Below are 14,410 nucleotides of genomic sequence, written 5' to 3' on the forward strand. Positions count from 1 at the left end.
CATTCCTGTCAAGTTTTATGACCCTAGGTAAAATACTTTTTGAGCTACATGCGACACAGATTGAAAATTGCAAATTTTTACTAAATCAACGGCAATAACTTGACAACAAAACAAATGTGCACAACTTCACATGCTGAGCAATATTCCTGTAAGTATTCATGACTCTAGGTCACATACTTTTTGAGTTACGTGCCACAAAAGATGAAAATTGCAAATTTTTACTAAGTCAAGGGTAATAACTCTAAAAATACTAGATATATCCACTCGAAAATACCCAGATGCACAACTTCACATGCTGAGCAATATTCCTGTATGGTTTCATGACTCTAGGTCAAATACTTTTGAGCTATGTTCGACACAAAATGAGAATGGATCGACAGACAGACAAGGGTAAATCAAATCCTACCCCCCCCCCCCCCCCCAAAGAGGGTGCACAAAAAGTTTGTTAAATATTAAAGAGAATCACAAGCAGTAAACTCTAAAACTCACCAGTTCATCAACTAAAAGTCTCTGAATTATACATCAAGTATTTCTGTTTTGCCTCATGTCCAACTTGCAGGATATTCTTGGTTATTATACCATTGGCTCTCTCAATTAATTGTCTTCTGTAGCCACTTGGTAACCTACCTGAAAATAATAAAACACAAGAGCGATCAGTAATCACATGTGTCGCCTCATGATGGCCAATTTCATGTTGGGACAAATTTTGTGACAGACGGACAGACAGACGGACAGTGCACAACTAGACTAACAACTTTGTACTGATCATCCCTGTAAAGTTTGGATAAAATTGCACCAGTAGTTTATGAGGAGTAGTCCGGACAAGCTTTTGCGTATCTGGCAACACACAGAAAAAAACACCTTTTTATCAAAGGGCCATAACTCAGCCAAAAATCATTCAACCGGAAAACCCGTGCAATATGCGCAATGACTTCAGCTACAGATCAATCCTGTAAAGTTTCATTGAAATTGCATAAGTGGTATAAGAGAAGTAGTCTGAACAAACTTTAAAAATAAAAATTATTAAAGGGCCATAACTCAAACAAAAATCATTGAACCGGAAAATGCTGACAATATGCACAACTAGACTTGGTACTGATCATTCCTGTAAAGTTTGGATGAAATTACACCAGTAGTTTATGAGGAGTAGTCCGGACAAGCTTTTGTGTATCTGGCAACACACACAAAAAGAAACCTTTTTATCAAAGGGCCATAACTCGGCCAAAAATCATTCAACCGGAAAACCCGTGCAATATGCGCAAGGACTTGAGCTACAGATCAATCCTGTAAAGTTTCATTTAAATTGCATTAGTGGTATAAGAGAAGTAGTCCGGACAAACTTTAAAATTAAAAATTATTAAAGGGCCATAACTCTGACAAAAATCATTGAACCGGAAAATCCTGACAATATGCACAACTAGACTTGGTACTGATCATTCCTGTAAAGTTTGGATGAAATTGCACCAGTAGTTTATGAGGAGTAGTCCGGACAAGCTTTTGTGTATCTGGCAACACACAGAAAAAGAAACCTTTTTATCAAAGGGCCATAACTCGGCCAAAAATCATTCAACCGGAAAACCCGTGCAATATGCGCAAGGAGTTGAGCTACAGATCAATCCTGTAAAGTTTCATTGAAATTGCATTAGTGGTATAAGAGAAGTAGTCCGGACAAACTTTAAAATTAAAAATTATTAAAGGGCCATAACTCTGACAAAAATCATTGAACCGGAAAATCCTGACAATATGCACAACTAGACTTGGTACTGATCATTCCTGTAAAGTTTGGATGAAATTGTACCAGTAGTTTATGAGGAGTAGTCCGGACAAGTTTTGTGACGGACGGACGGACAGACGGACGGACAGACAGACAGACGGACAGACAGACGACGGAGAAGTGATCCCTATATGTCGCCACTACTCCATAGAGGCGACACAAAAACCATTTTGCTATTAATGTTTACACATTACATGTATAATGTGAATGTGTTTACAAATTTAATTGCAAGTTGCAACTTAATTGAAATTTATCATTACAGGTATACCTAAAATTGACAATAAAGTTGTTTACATGACCATACAAGAAAGTAAATTAACAGTTTAAATTAACATTCTTATGTTTCCCTATGAATAAATAGGCTACTTACATGTAAAGCATTTGCAAAAAAAAAACTAAATTCAAAATGCTGTTGGTCAATTCTCCTTTCCACTATATGTACATGAAAACAACTGGGCATTAACTGTTATCTTGTGAGTGTGTGAAAATTAAGATCATGTGACTGTCTATTTAGGGGCTTTACTTTGTGCTGTGATCCTTACCCTCAATTATCAGTCAATTAAAATTGACCACCTTTACCAGTCACCAATAGACAGGTACAATTGGATTAAGAGATTATGACTGTTGCAAATACACTATTATTGAGGGCTTAAAGCTTTAACTTGCTGGAAAATAACAACTCATAAGGCATTGCCATCAGTATAGAGCCAGGCCAGTCGGCTCATCTGTGCCGGGCAGTGAGTCTGACCAGGCTCTATATTTTTGTTTGATTAAAGTTTAATTTTCATCTTAATATCCCTAAATATTTGTCAAGGAAAAAAAAATGACACCCTGGGGCGGGACACTGACCAGACAATGTTTCATGCAAAATATTTAAGCTCTAGCCCTTTCAGTTTTTTAAAAGAAGATTTTTTAAGTTGTTTCTTTCATTTGCCACGGCAACCAGAGTTCAGCATGGAATTTAATTCTTTTAACAATTTTTTAAGTTGACTACCAAAGGAACATTCCTGTAAAGTTTGGATGAAATTGGCTTAGCAGTTTATGAGGAAATGTCGTTTAAAGTAAAAGTTTACGGACAGACAGACGATTGAAGCACAGAGACAAAGACAATTTTTGTGACAGATGCGCCTTCAGAGCTATGTCATCTACACATGGGATTTCATAGGCTACAATCGCGCAATTGTCCTCAACCGAATAACAGCCCAAGAAATAGTACATGAATTTGATCCTATAAAACTCCCATACTTTGTCGGGATATCTTAAAAACTTCCATATTTAGCCTTTTCATTTTCAAATTAAGTTATCCAAGTTAAAATATGAACGTATTTGATTGATAAAAACACTGTAGCCCCTGTAGTATTATTGCGCAATATGAAAATAACTGCTGAAACGATTTACCGCTGTCGAAAAAGTAGGACAGCAAATTATGCTAAAATTAAGGTGGAAGCTCAATAATTCCTAGAAATTATAAGAAGAAAATAAATATTTCTCCATTAAATAAAACATTTTTATTAACAGATTAAAAGTTTTTCGTGACTCATCAATTCTAGAATATCTCGCGCATTAATTACATAATTTTCTAGGTCATTGTATTTTGTTAAGTTTTTGCATATTTTATTATTCACTTGTTTGATTCAGAGCATGAAAAAAATATTTGTAATGTAAAGTTTAAAAAAAAATTATGTTGCCTTCCTTTTAACCTCCTATTTTAGGTTGTGAGAAATATCCCACATGTCAAAAAGTAGTATCATTTTGTAGGAAATTTAATTCTCTACAAAGTTTATATTGATCATAAAATTGTAAAATTAATAAATCTAATAGAGTTTTTGAAATTTAGGGAGAAGTGATCATCAAATCGAGTTATATCATTGGATTTTTTTTCTAATTTTATTTCACAAAATATACATGTACACCTTAATATGTACATGCATATAAAATATACATGTATATGGCATGGAAAATAAACAAATGTGTATTGATGATATTTAATGAAGTACTAGTTGCATTTGATTTACATCAACACAACATTTTTTAATATTTTTTTTTAGGTTCAACAGTTTCTGACTCTAACTTTTAAATGCAATGAAAAGTTCTTTAATTTATAATAATTATCCAAATTCTATCAATTTACATCAGTTTCAATGATGAATATTACTATCTTAAATGTAATGGTGATAACATACGTATATGGGATATTGTAAATCAAACTGGACATATAGGGGAAATAGTAAATCAAACAGGACATATAGGAGAACTAGTAAATCAAACAGAACGTTTAGCGAATATTGTGAAACAAACAAAACATACAGGGGATATTGTAAATAAGACACAAATATGCGTTTGAGGTAACTTTTTTTTTTTTTTTTTTTTTTTTTTTTCAGGCCCCAACTGGGTAACCCCATTTATTTCAAATTCTTTTACATTTATACATATAATAGTACATATTTATAGATATAATAGTACCTCATTACATCAGAATATTAAAATAATTACTAAATTTGAGTATAAAGCTATATTTTTGCTGCCTGTTATTGAAAAAAAAAAAAATATATATATATAATATGTATATATATATGAAGAGGTATAAGTTACCATGAATTTTTGTCAATATACTACAGATGTGTATGTATGGGAGGAAATCGGTATAATTTTATACATTTTAATAAAGATATTTCAACACACATAGCTTTATACCCTTCGAGTAAGTACATTATAATAAAACCATATGTACAATGTAAGAACATTAATTAAGAATGGTATTATCAGGTTAAATTTATTTATCTAATTCAGTATGTCAGTGTAGTTTATTCAATTAAAGATCTTACTAATTGCCATCTATTATTTTCATCTTCTGTCAAGTTTGTATCTTTATAAATATTCCATGCTAATTTAAGACTATTTTTAAAACCAATACATGTGGGTAGCACCTTTTTTCTCTTTGACAAATAAATATATCTTTTTAGTTCTAAAAACAAAATGTCATATTTAAAATCTTTAGATTCTGAACCTAAAATAACTGATTTACAGTTGAAACATTCTTCAAAATTATTTAAGTTATCTTTCAGATATTGAAAAAGGCCTTGAATCTTGTGACATTCCCAAAACAAATGCAAAAGTGTTTCTTCATAACAATTACAAAAAGTACACATTTTATTGTTCACAATTTTCATTTTAAACAGAAGTGAATTTGTAGCAATAATTCTATGAATAATTCTTGTTTGGAACCACTGAATGTATGAATCTTTTGTACAATGGAAAACATAACTATAAATTAAATGCCAGTTAATGTGATCACCTATAAAGCATGTGTTCCACTTTTCTTGACTTGTTGGTAAATCTGAATTCTTAACTAAAGTTTCATATACATATTTCTTATTACTATTCATGAACAAAATAGGTTTTATATAACAACTTATAATAGGGTATTGAACATTAAACAAGTTATTACAAATCATCATATTTAGCGTTTGCATATAAAATTTAATTGCCTGTTTTAAACTATGATATTGTAAAAAATTCACTTGTTTACATTTTACCTGTTCTAAATAATTCAAATCTACAAAATTACCCTGTTCATTAATAATATCTTTCACAAATCTGATGCCTTTATCATACAATATCTGAATGAAAATATATCTGTTCCCAGATAAAAAATTATGATTGTAAAAAAGTGGCATATGTAATACTTGCTCTATATTATCTATAGAAAGTTTTTCAATAAACATCATATAAGCCTTTAAAACATCAATCCAGAAAGCATTTTTAATCTTACTGATAATTACTTTACAAAACATTTTACCTGTGTTAAAAACTTTACCAATATCAAACAATGTATTCACTAGCTTATAACATTTACTGCTGCTATTACTAACACACCTTCTAAACCATTTTATCTTTAAACTATGAACATAACTATTAATGTCAGTCATATTTAAACCACCTTCTTTGTATGTTTTAGTAATTACTGATTGTTTTATTTTTGCCTTGCCCTCCCATATAAAATCATAAAATAAGTCATTCAATGTCTTCAAATAAACAGTACTAGGTGTTGGTAAACTTGTAAAACAATGGGTAAATAATGGAAGCAATATTGATTTAACAACAGTAATTTTTCCAATTGGAGTTAACATTCTCTTTTTCCAGTGGCTAATACTATTTTTTACTTTCTGTAGTTTTTCATTAAAGTTTAAGTTAATCATTTTTTCTAAATCAACATCGAATACTAAACCTAACAATTTAAACTGTGTATCACCCCATGTAAGTTTCCATCTTGTCTTAATTGATCTAGTACTATATTTTAAAGAGCCTATCCAGATAACTTTGGTTTTGTCAAAATTTATTTTTAATCCGGAAATCTCTGAAAATGTATTTAACAAGTTTAAAGAAGCATTTAGTGATTTTTCTGAACCATCTAATAAAAGTGATGTATCATCTGCAAATTGTGAAATTTTATATTCCTCACCGTCTATTGTAATACCTTTAATATCTTTACTTTGCCTAATTTTTATAGCTAATATTTCTGCACATAAAATGAAGATATATGGGGTAACTTAATTATCAATTAGCTTGCTTTTTATCATCAGCTGCATCCATATCAGGGTCTTTCACAGCTTAAATTTACCGTATAATCAATGCGCTATTTATAGCGATGTGGATTTCCAAGTGTGAATTCCAAATGTCGCTAAGACCACGCTTCAGCGCATGTGCTAATTACGTCAGATCACACAATTAAATCTGCCTCCAGGCAGTATTATCAAGTGGAGAAATAAACATGTCAGACATTTCATAGAGATTTTAGGGCGACTAGAATTTCACTTTTCAGATCATATAGGGCGAAGTGAAAATATTTACGGCGAAGTTTTCGCCTGACTTCGCCCTGAACCAGTCCCTGCTCATGATAACAAGAAATTGTAAAAAAACAGTTTAATATTCAAGTTGTCAAATTTTAGATTTCAAAAAATGTTAACAAGAGCACCGCTAGGCGGAGCATTATATGCCCGAAAGTGTTTTTTTTTCAGAAGGATGAAGCATTTGTAAGACATGGGAATTTAATAAGCTGTTCATCCTATAAAATTTTACAACTGTAGGTTGATTAATACTTAAGTTATAAATAATGACCTTAACTTTTGACCTTGTGACCCAAAAATCAATAGGGATCTTCTATCCAATATGCACAATCATACTATGAAGTTTGAATATTGTGGGCCAAATGGATGCTCTAGAAACTGTTTTCAGTACTAAGGTAATAGTGACCTTGACCTTTGACCTCAAAATCAATAGGGGTCTTCTATCTAATATGGACAATCATCCTATGAAGTTTGAACAAAGTGGGCCAAATGGAACTTAAGTTATGCTCTGGAAACTGTTTTTGGTTTTCTTGACGTTTGACCTAGTGACCCCAAAATCAATAGGGGTCTCCTACCTAATATGGACAATCATTCTATGAAGATTGAATATTGTGGGTCAAATGGAACTTAAGTTATGCTCCGGAAACTGTTTTCAATTTTTAGGTAATAGTGACCTTGACCCTTGATCTTTTGACCCCAAAAACAATAGGGGTCTTCCACCCAATATGGACAATAATCCTGTGAAGTTTGAATATTATGGGCCAAATGGAACTTAAGTTATGCTCCGGGAACTAATTTCAGTATCAAGGTAAAAGTGACCTTGACCTTTGACCTTGTGACCCCAAAATCAATAGGGGTCTTCTACCCAATATGGACAATCATCCTATGAAGTTTGAACATTGTGGGTCAAATGGAACTTAAGTTATGCTCCGGAAACTGTTTTCAGTATCAAGGTAATAGTGACCTTGACCTTTGAACTTGTGACCCCAAAATCAATAGGGGTCTTCTACCCAATATGGACAATCATCCTATGAAGTTTGAACATTGTGGGTCAAATGGAACTTAAGTTATGCTCTGGAAACCATTTTCAGTGTTAGGGCAATAGTGACCTTGACCTTTGACCTTTTGACCCCAAAATCAATAGGGGTCTTCTACCCAATATGGACAATCATCCTATGAAGTTTGAACATTGTGGGTTAATTGGAACTTAAGTTATGCTCCGGAAACCATTTTCAGTGTTAGGGCAATAGTGACCTTGACCTTTGACCTTTTGACCCCAAAATCAATAGGGGTCTTTTACTTAATATGGACAATCATCCTATGAAGTTTGAACATTGTGGGCCAAATGGAACTTAAGTTATGTGTTGTGGGCCAAGACGGACGGACGGACAGACGGAAGTTCTAACAGGAGAGTAATTATGTGGCTACTTTATTGTTCTCTCTATTGTTCTTTTTAGCCACACAAAAGAAAATAGCCACATAAAAGCATTACGGAATGAATGACATCAAAGAAAAAGAACAGTTACCTATTGTCCCTCTAGCCACATAATTACTCTCCTGTGATCGGGACAGACAGACGGACGGACGGACGCCAGGGGGTATAACATAATATGCCAGAAAGAATTAAAAAGTAAAAATAAACAAAGGGCAATAACTCCAGAATTAGGCAATGCAGAGTTATAATTCTTGTGCACCCCCATCTACCCATTGAGATATATCTACCTACAAAGTTTCATTTTGATATCTCTTATAGTTTTACAGCTATGTCCTGGACAAGATTTTTCTAGAAGGGGAAATAATTCAAAAATGAGGCTTAACAGAGTTATGGTTCTTTTGCACTGCACTTCTACTCAATGAGATCTATCTACCTACAACGTTTCATTTTGATGACCTTGACCTTGGAGGTAGGGGTGCAGGTGTTTTGCATGACATATCATCTAATTAATATTACTATTTGTGCCAAGTATTTTCAAAATCCCTTGAACTATGTAGAAGATATAGATCGGACACAAAATATACCCTATATCACACTATGTCAATCTTTGACCTCTAAGTGTGACCTTTGAGGTAGGGACCCATGTTTTGCGCCTGACATATCATCTTATTATTGTGATTATTTGTGCATAGTATTTTTAAAATCCCAGGTTATGGACTGGACACAAAATATACCCTATTACAGACTATGTAAATGTTTGACCCCTACGTGTGACCTTGACCTTGGAGGTAGGGACACATGTGTTATGCATGACATATCATCTTATCATTGTGAATATTTGTGCCAAGTATTTTCAAAATCCCTTGATCTATGAAGAAGTTATTGACGGGACACAAAATAAACCATATAACAGACTCTGTTAATCTTTGACCTCTAAGTGTGATCTTGACCTTGGAGGTAGGGGTGCAGGTGTTGTACCTGACATATTGTCTTATTATTGTGACTATTTGTACCTAGTTATTTCAAAATCCTGAAGAAGTTCTTGATCCGACACAAAATATACCCTAAAACAGAATACGTTAACTTTTGACCTCTAAGTGTGACCTTGAACTTGGGAGGTAGGGATGCAGATGTTGCGCAAGACACATTGTCTTAATATAGTGACTATTTGTGGCAAGTATTTACAAAATCCTTTGATCTATAAAAAAGTTATGGACTGCACACAAAATATACCCTGTAATAGATTATGTTAATCTTTGACCTCCAAGTGTGACCTTGACCTTGGAGGTAGGTGACCGGTTGTTGAGCATGACACATAGCCTCATTATTGTGAACAATTGTGGCAAGTATTTACAAAATCCCTTCAAAGATAAGAAAGTTATGGAACGGACATAACATATACCATCAAATAGACAATGTTGACCTTTGAATAAAGCAAGTCGACCTTGACCTTAGGAGTTAGGTCATGGTTATTTCAGATTCCTTATGATAAATGACAAAGTATGGACCGGACAAGAGAAGTGTTGACATTACGGACGGAAGGACGGAACTTCTCACAGTACAGTAATTATGTGGCTTCTCTATTGTTCTCTCTATTGTTCTTTTTAGCCACACAAAGAAAATAGCCCACATAAAATAGCATTACGGAATGAATTGACATCAAAGAGAAAGAACATGTTACCTATTGTCCCTCTAGCCACATAATTACTCTCCTGTGAGTGCGGACGGACGGACAGACGGACGGAGCCTATTACTATATCCCCCTTTTTTCTTCAAAAAGGCGGGGGACAATAAAAGCATATACAAATGAATGATAGGACTTTTAAAAGTTAAACCTTTAAAAATTGGTTGCACACTGTTTGTTGTCATAAGTTGGCAGGTGTAACAAAATTCAGCTGACAACAACACGTTGGTATTGTAATAAGGTGTAACAATCAACTGTCAGACCAAGCTACAATACCTGTTTTAACACCTTGCGGCTTTTCTTTTATATGTGCGCTTGACTGACCAAGTGTCAGTTTAACGGGTACTGATTGTATAGAAAATAACATGTTTGGTTTCCAATTTTATTGTGTCGGAGTCGGAATACGAATTTTCCGTTATAAAGGATTATACAGGGCTGGGAATCAAAACTGCGTCGTATCCTACAAAATGTAAACAAACGCCGCCATCTTGGAACGAAAAATGTATGTTTTTGTTTATAACTCTTTTTGTTGGAAATGACTGAAAACCAGATATATGTATTAACACGCTACACTATTTTCCGCTTCAATTCGGTATATGTTGCTTAGACATCTTATTTGTAAAAACAAAAGTTTATAGCGAACTTGCAACTAGAAGCGGAGCAGAATTTTTATGAAAATGTGTTGGATACGACGCAGTTCATATTGCTTAATCTATCGTTTCTCCTTCAAATCAATTATATACTCGTTTTCAGAGTTCACCATAAAACTTAAAAACATAATTTGCATCATGTACTAAATTTTCATTAAAAAAGAGACGCTTTATTTCTCTAGGAAATAATAATTTTACGAAATGATTACGACGCAGTTCAAAATAAAATATGATACGACGCAGTTGTATTTTCATTGCAGGCTGCATATTGGTTTTTAAACTATTTAAATTATGTGCTAGGTATGCTAAAACGTCCAACAAACATTTCTTGTTAACAACATAAGTCAAAAAGCAGACGGTCACTCATTGGTTCCATAAAAATGAAAATGAAAAACAATTCTATTAAGACTGCATTTTTCAGTCGCATTTAAGTACCTATCATAAGCATCTACAAATTCCGAAAAGCTGTATCAAATGCAATATACATTGAAAACACGTGATCGCACACCCATATGACAACGTGTTCCAGTGTTGCCTTAGCATACTTCTTAAATTGTTCACCGAGGTGAGTTCGAAATGGAGTGATTACTATTTTTGATTCCAGCTGTAACCTCTCCTGGACCCTGTACTAGTATTAATCAGGAATGACCTTTTTAAAAAAAAAAAAAAAGAGAAAGAATTACAAATTTTGAAAGGTCTCTTGCTATAGGAAGAGAAGCTATGCGCAAATTGCATGCCTACCTTTGTTACTTGTAATTAGCCAATAATTTCCGTCAATTCCGTTATTACTTATTTCTTTACGTGCCGATTTTATTGTATTCATTTTTCTTAATAATCGGTGAGAACAGATGAGCTTTTTATTATTTTTGAAACTGAACATTAATTTTTAAAATTATAATTATAAATGGTTAAGCTACAATATATGTTGCAAGTAGGTTATGCGTTCCGTTAGTCATTTTATGTTCTCAGCGCCGCGAAACTGTTACCTCTGATTTTGTGTATTGCATTCTTTATCGCCGATGAGGAAAGGTCTATATGGAATGTATTTTCTATATTTGCACCTTAAGTATCATCTTCTCCATTAAAAAACTTTAAAGTTTACTCATGATACAACTACAGATTATTTTGTAAAGAAGGTGTCCGTTTTGCAAAGATATTTAATGCTGTGGCAATTGATAAATGTGATACAAGTTATAGGCAGACATGATCTTTCAACAGTATTGAAGAAGTTTTCAGCCAATATATTGAAACAGAAAATTTAGGCTCAGATTATCACATCGAATTTTCAACAGACGTAGCAGACATGGCATCTTAACATACCGTTCATACTAAAGTGTGATTTTTATTTGATAATAATTGCCTGAAACTTTAGAACAAAAGGTTTTTTCAAAACATGACTTCACAGAGTTATTGACCTCGCTGTTTACATTGAAAATTTCTCTGCTAGTCATACCGAAATAAGAAATTTAAATGTTATTCTCTTAATAAATTAAATTCAAATTATGTTAATAATCTTAAAACTTCAGCCAGAAGTTTAATAAAAAAGCTGCTTATTTTGTTACAGCTGACGTTAACAAATTTTGTTGAAAAAACAAATCAGACAGTGTGTCGGGACCGTGGCACCGAGCTGTTTATGTTTACTGAAATTCAAATCACTTGAAACTGAACTGCATGAATTCGAAAAACCCATCAGGTTCTTTATTCTTTCGGTGGAAAACCTACCAAGCCTAGTTTTCGAAAAATGTCGATGGTTCTCTGCAGGTGCAACATTTTGTTCTGAAAATAATGCACAAAGGCGCACCTGAGGTCCCTCGCCCCTAGTAAAAGCTAATGTGCTGAGTGAAAGTTTTGAAAACAAAACCAAAAAAGCCAGTCTTTACCTAGAACATGCGAGAACCACAGTTAACTTTAGAGCTTAAGGCTAGCCAACATGAATTAATGTTAATAGAATTCTATATTTCCACAGTTTAACTTAGAGCGTGAGCTAGCCTAACATGAATTCGAGTAATAGATATTCTATATTTTTTGCAAAAAAAAAAAAAAGGGATAATATTGAAAACATACAGGAAAATATAAGAATATTATTTCAGAATTATGATCCATAGGTAACATGTTTAACTGAAAAGTAGCTCCGCAATTGTAAACTTTCAGATAAAATGTTATATTGGACATTGACCACAAGTATCTAAATAATCAAAAGCAACAGAACATTGCTATACAATGCAAATGATCTGGGTTGTTTTATCTAGCGCAAGTGATTCATTCCATAAAATAAAATATTTTGCCAAAATTATCCGATTGAAAAGACTGCCAAAAATACAACTGCGTCGTATCATTTTTTATTATCAAATCGCGTCGTATCATTTGCGAAAAAAATCATTTATTCTAAGAAAATAAACCATCTCTTTTTAATGAAATTTAAGTAAATGATGCAAAATTATATTTCGAAGCGTTTATGGTAAACTTTGAAACCAGAATATATAATTGATGGAAGGAAAAAACGATAGATAAAGCCAATATGAACTGCGTCGGTATCCACACAAATTTTCATAAAAATTCTGCCCCGCTTTCGAGATGCAATGTTCGCTGATAGAACTTTGTTTTACAAAAATAGTTGATGCAAGCAAACATATACCGAACGCGAAGCGGAAATAGCTGTAGCGTGTAATACATATATAAGACTGGTTTCAGTCATTTTCCAAACAAAAAAAAGTTAATACAACAAAAACTATACGTTTTTTTCGTTCCAAGCATGTGGCGTTTGTTTACATTTTGTAGGATACGACGCAGTTTTGATTCCCAGCCCTGATTATAATAACGTTGAAAAAATTTGGTTCCCACCAATTCACTGTCGTTACTTGAATTTGTCAGTATAATGGATTCTGATGTATTGAGTCCTGACTGTATACTATATTAAAATTAAGTCTTTATTAACAAGCAATTATCATAGTATTGCAAGCAATCCATAAGTCCCCTACCGGATAGAACCCCATCAGCATTCTGAAGGGCCATTGGCCATTCACTAATGTGTAAATTTTTCTCTATTTTAAGTAAATTTGTTGGAAATGTTCTTTAAAAGTGATCACACAAGTTTTATTTAACAGACAGACAGACGGACTGGAAGGACACTCTAAAGTTAATATTGTGAAACATCCCGAACCAAAATATAAACATTTTAAAAAAGCAAAATCTTAAAGCAGGAGATAACTCTGGAATTAAAGATGGCAATTTCATAAAAAAAAGTCTCAGCTTTTTTGGACTAATCACGAAATATGTTTATTTATATTTGCCATGTTTTAAGCCTATTGTTGCCAAGCGGCAACCAATATTTTTCAATGATATGAAGAACAGATAAGACATTGCATAATCTCAGGACGCCATCTTACCCATATGTCAAGTTTCATAAAATATTTCAGTTACTTTTTGAGTATCACTGGTTGCAGTTTATGTGTAAAATTTTGCCATATTTTCAGTCTATGTGTTGCCATAGCAACCAGAATTTTCCAACATAGAAGAAAAGAAAAAAGACGTGATAATCTGCCAGGACGCCATCTACACATATTAACAAGTTCATAAAAATATTTCTATACTTTTTGCGTAACACTGGATCCAGTTATGTTGTAAAAATTGCCATATTTATCCCAGGGGTTCCTATCTTTTTTGTTGCCATAGGCAACCAGAATTTGCAACATAGGAAAAGAAAAAGATGTGCATAATCTCCATACTTGCCATCTATCCATATATAGAGTTTCATAAAAATATTTCCAGTACTTTTTGACGGTATCACTGGCATCAGTTTATGTGGCTAAAATTTGCCATATTTTCAGCCTATTTGTTGCCATAGCAAACCAGAATTTTCAACATAGGAAAAAAAGAAAAAGACGGCTGCATAATTCCATACTGCCATCTATCCATATATCAAGTTTCATAAAAATATTTTCAAGTAACTTCAAGTTATTCGCGGGATCCAGTTGTGTGGACGGACAAGACTGCACGCACGACAGACGTGCGGACGGACAG

At 33.3% G+C, this 14,410-nt stretch overlaps 1 long non-coding RNA gene across 1 annotated transcript in view; it reads right to left on the reverse strand.

Annotated features, from left to right (window-relative positions):
• The window catches only part of LOC132731371 (uncharacterized), a 30,583-nt gene that overhangs the window by 6,933 nt on the left and 9,240 nt on the right, over nt 1-14,410 (reverse strand). The window contains exon 2 of the long non-coding RNA XR_009625878.1: nt 490-627. This is a non-coding gene — a long non-coding RNA (uncharacterized LOC132731371). The remainder of the gene's footprint in view (nt 1-489; nt 628-14,410) is intronic.

Source organism: Ruditapes philippinarum, unplaced genomic scaffold (genome assembly GCF_026571515.1).
Source record: "Ruditapes philippinarum isolate M1 unplaced genomic scaffold, ASM2657151v2 ctg1973_1_1_1_1, whole genome shotgun sequence".
Taxonomy (NCBI): domain Eukaryota; kingdom Metazoa; phylum Mollusca; class Bivalvia; order Venerida; family Veneridae; genus Ruditapes; species Ruditapes philippinarum.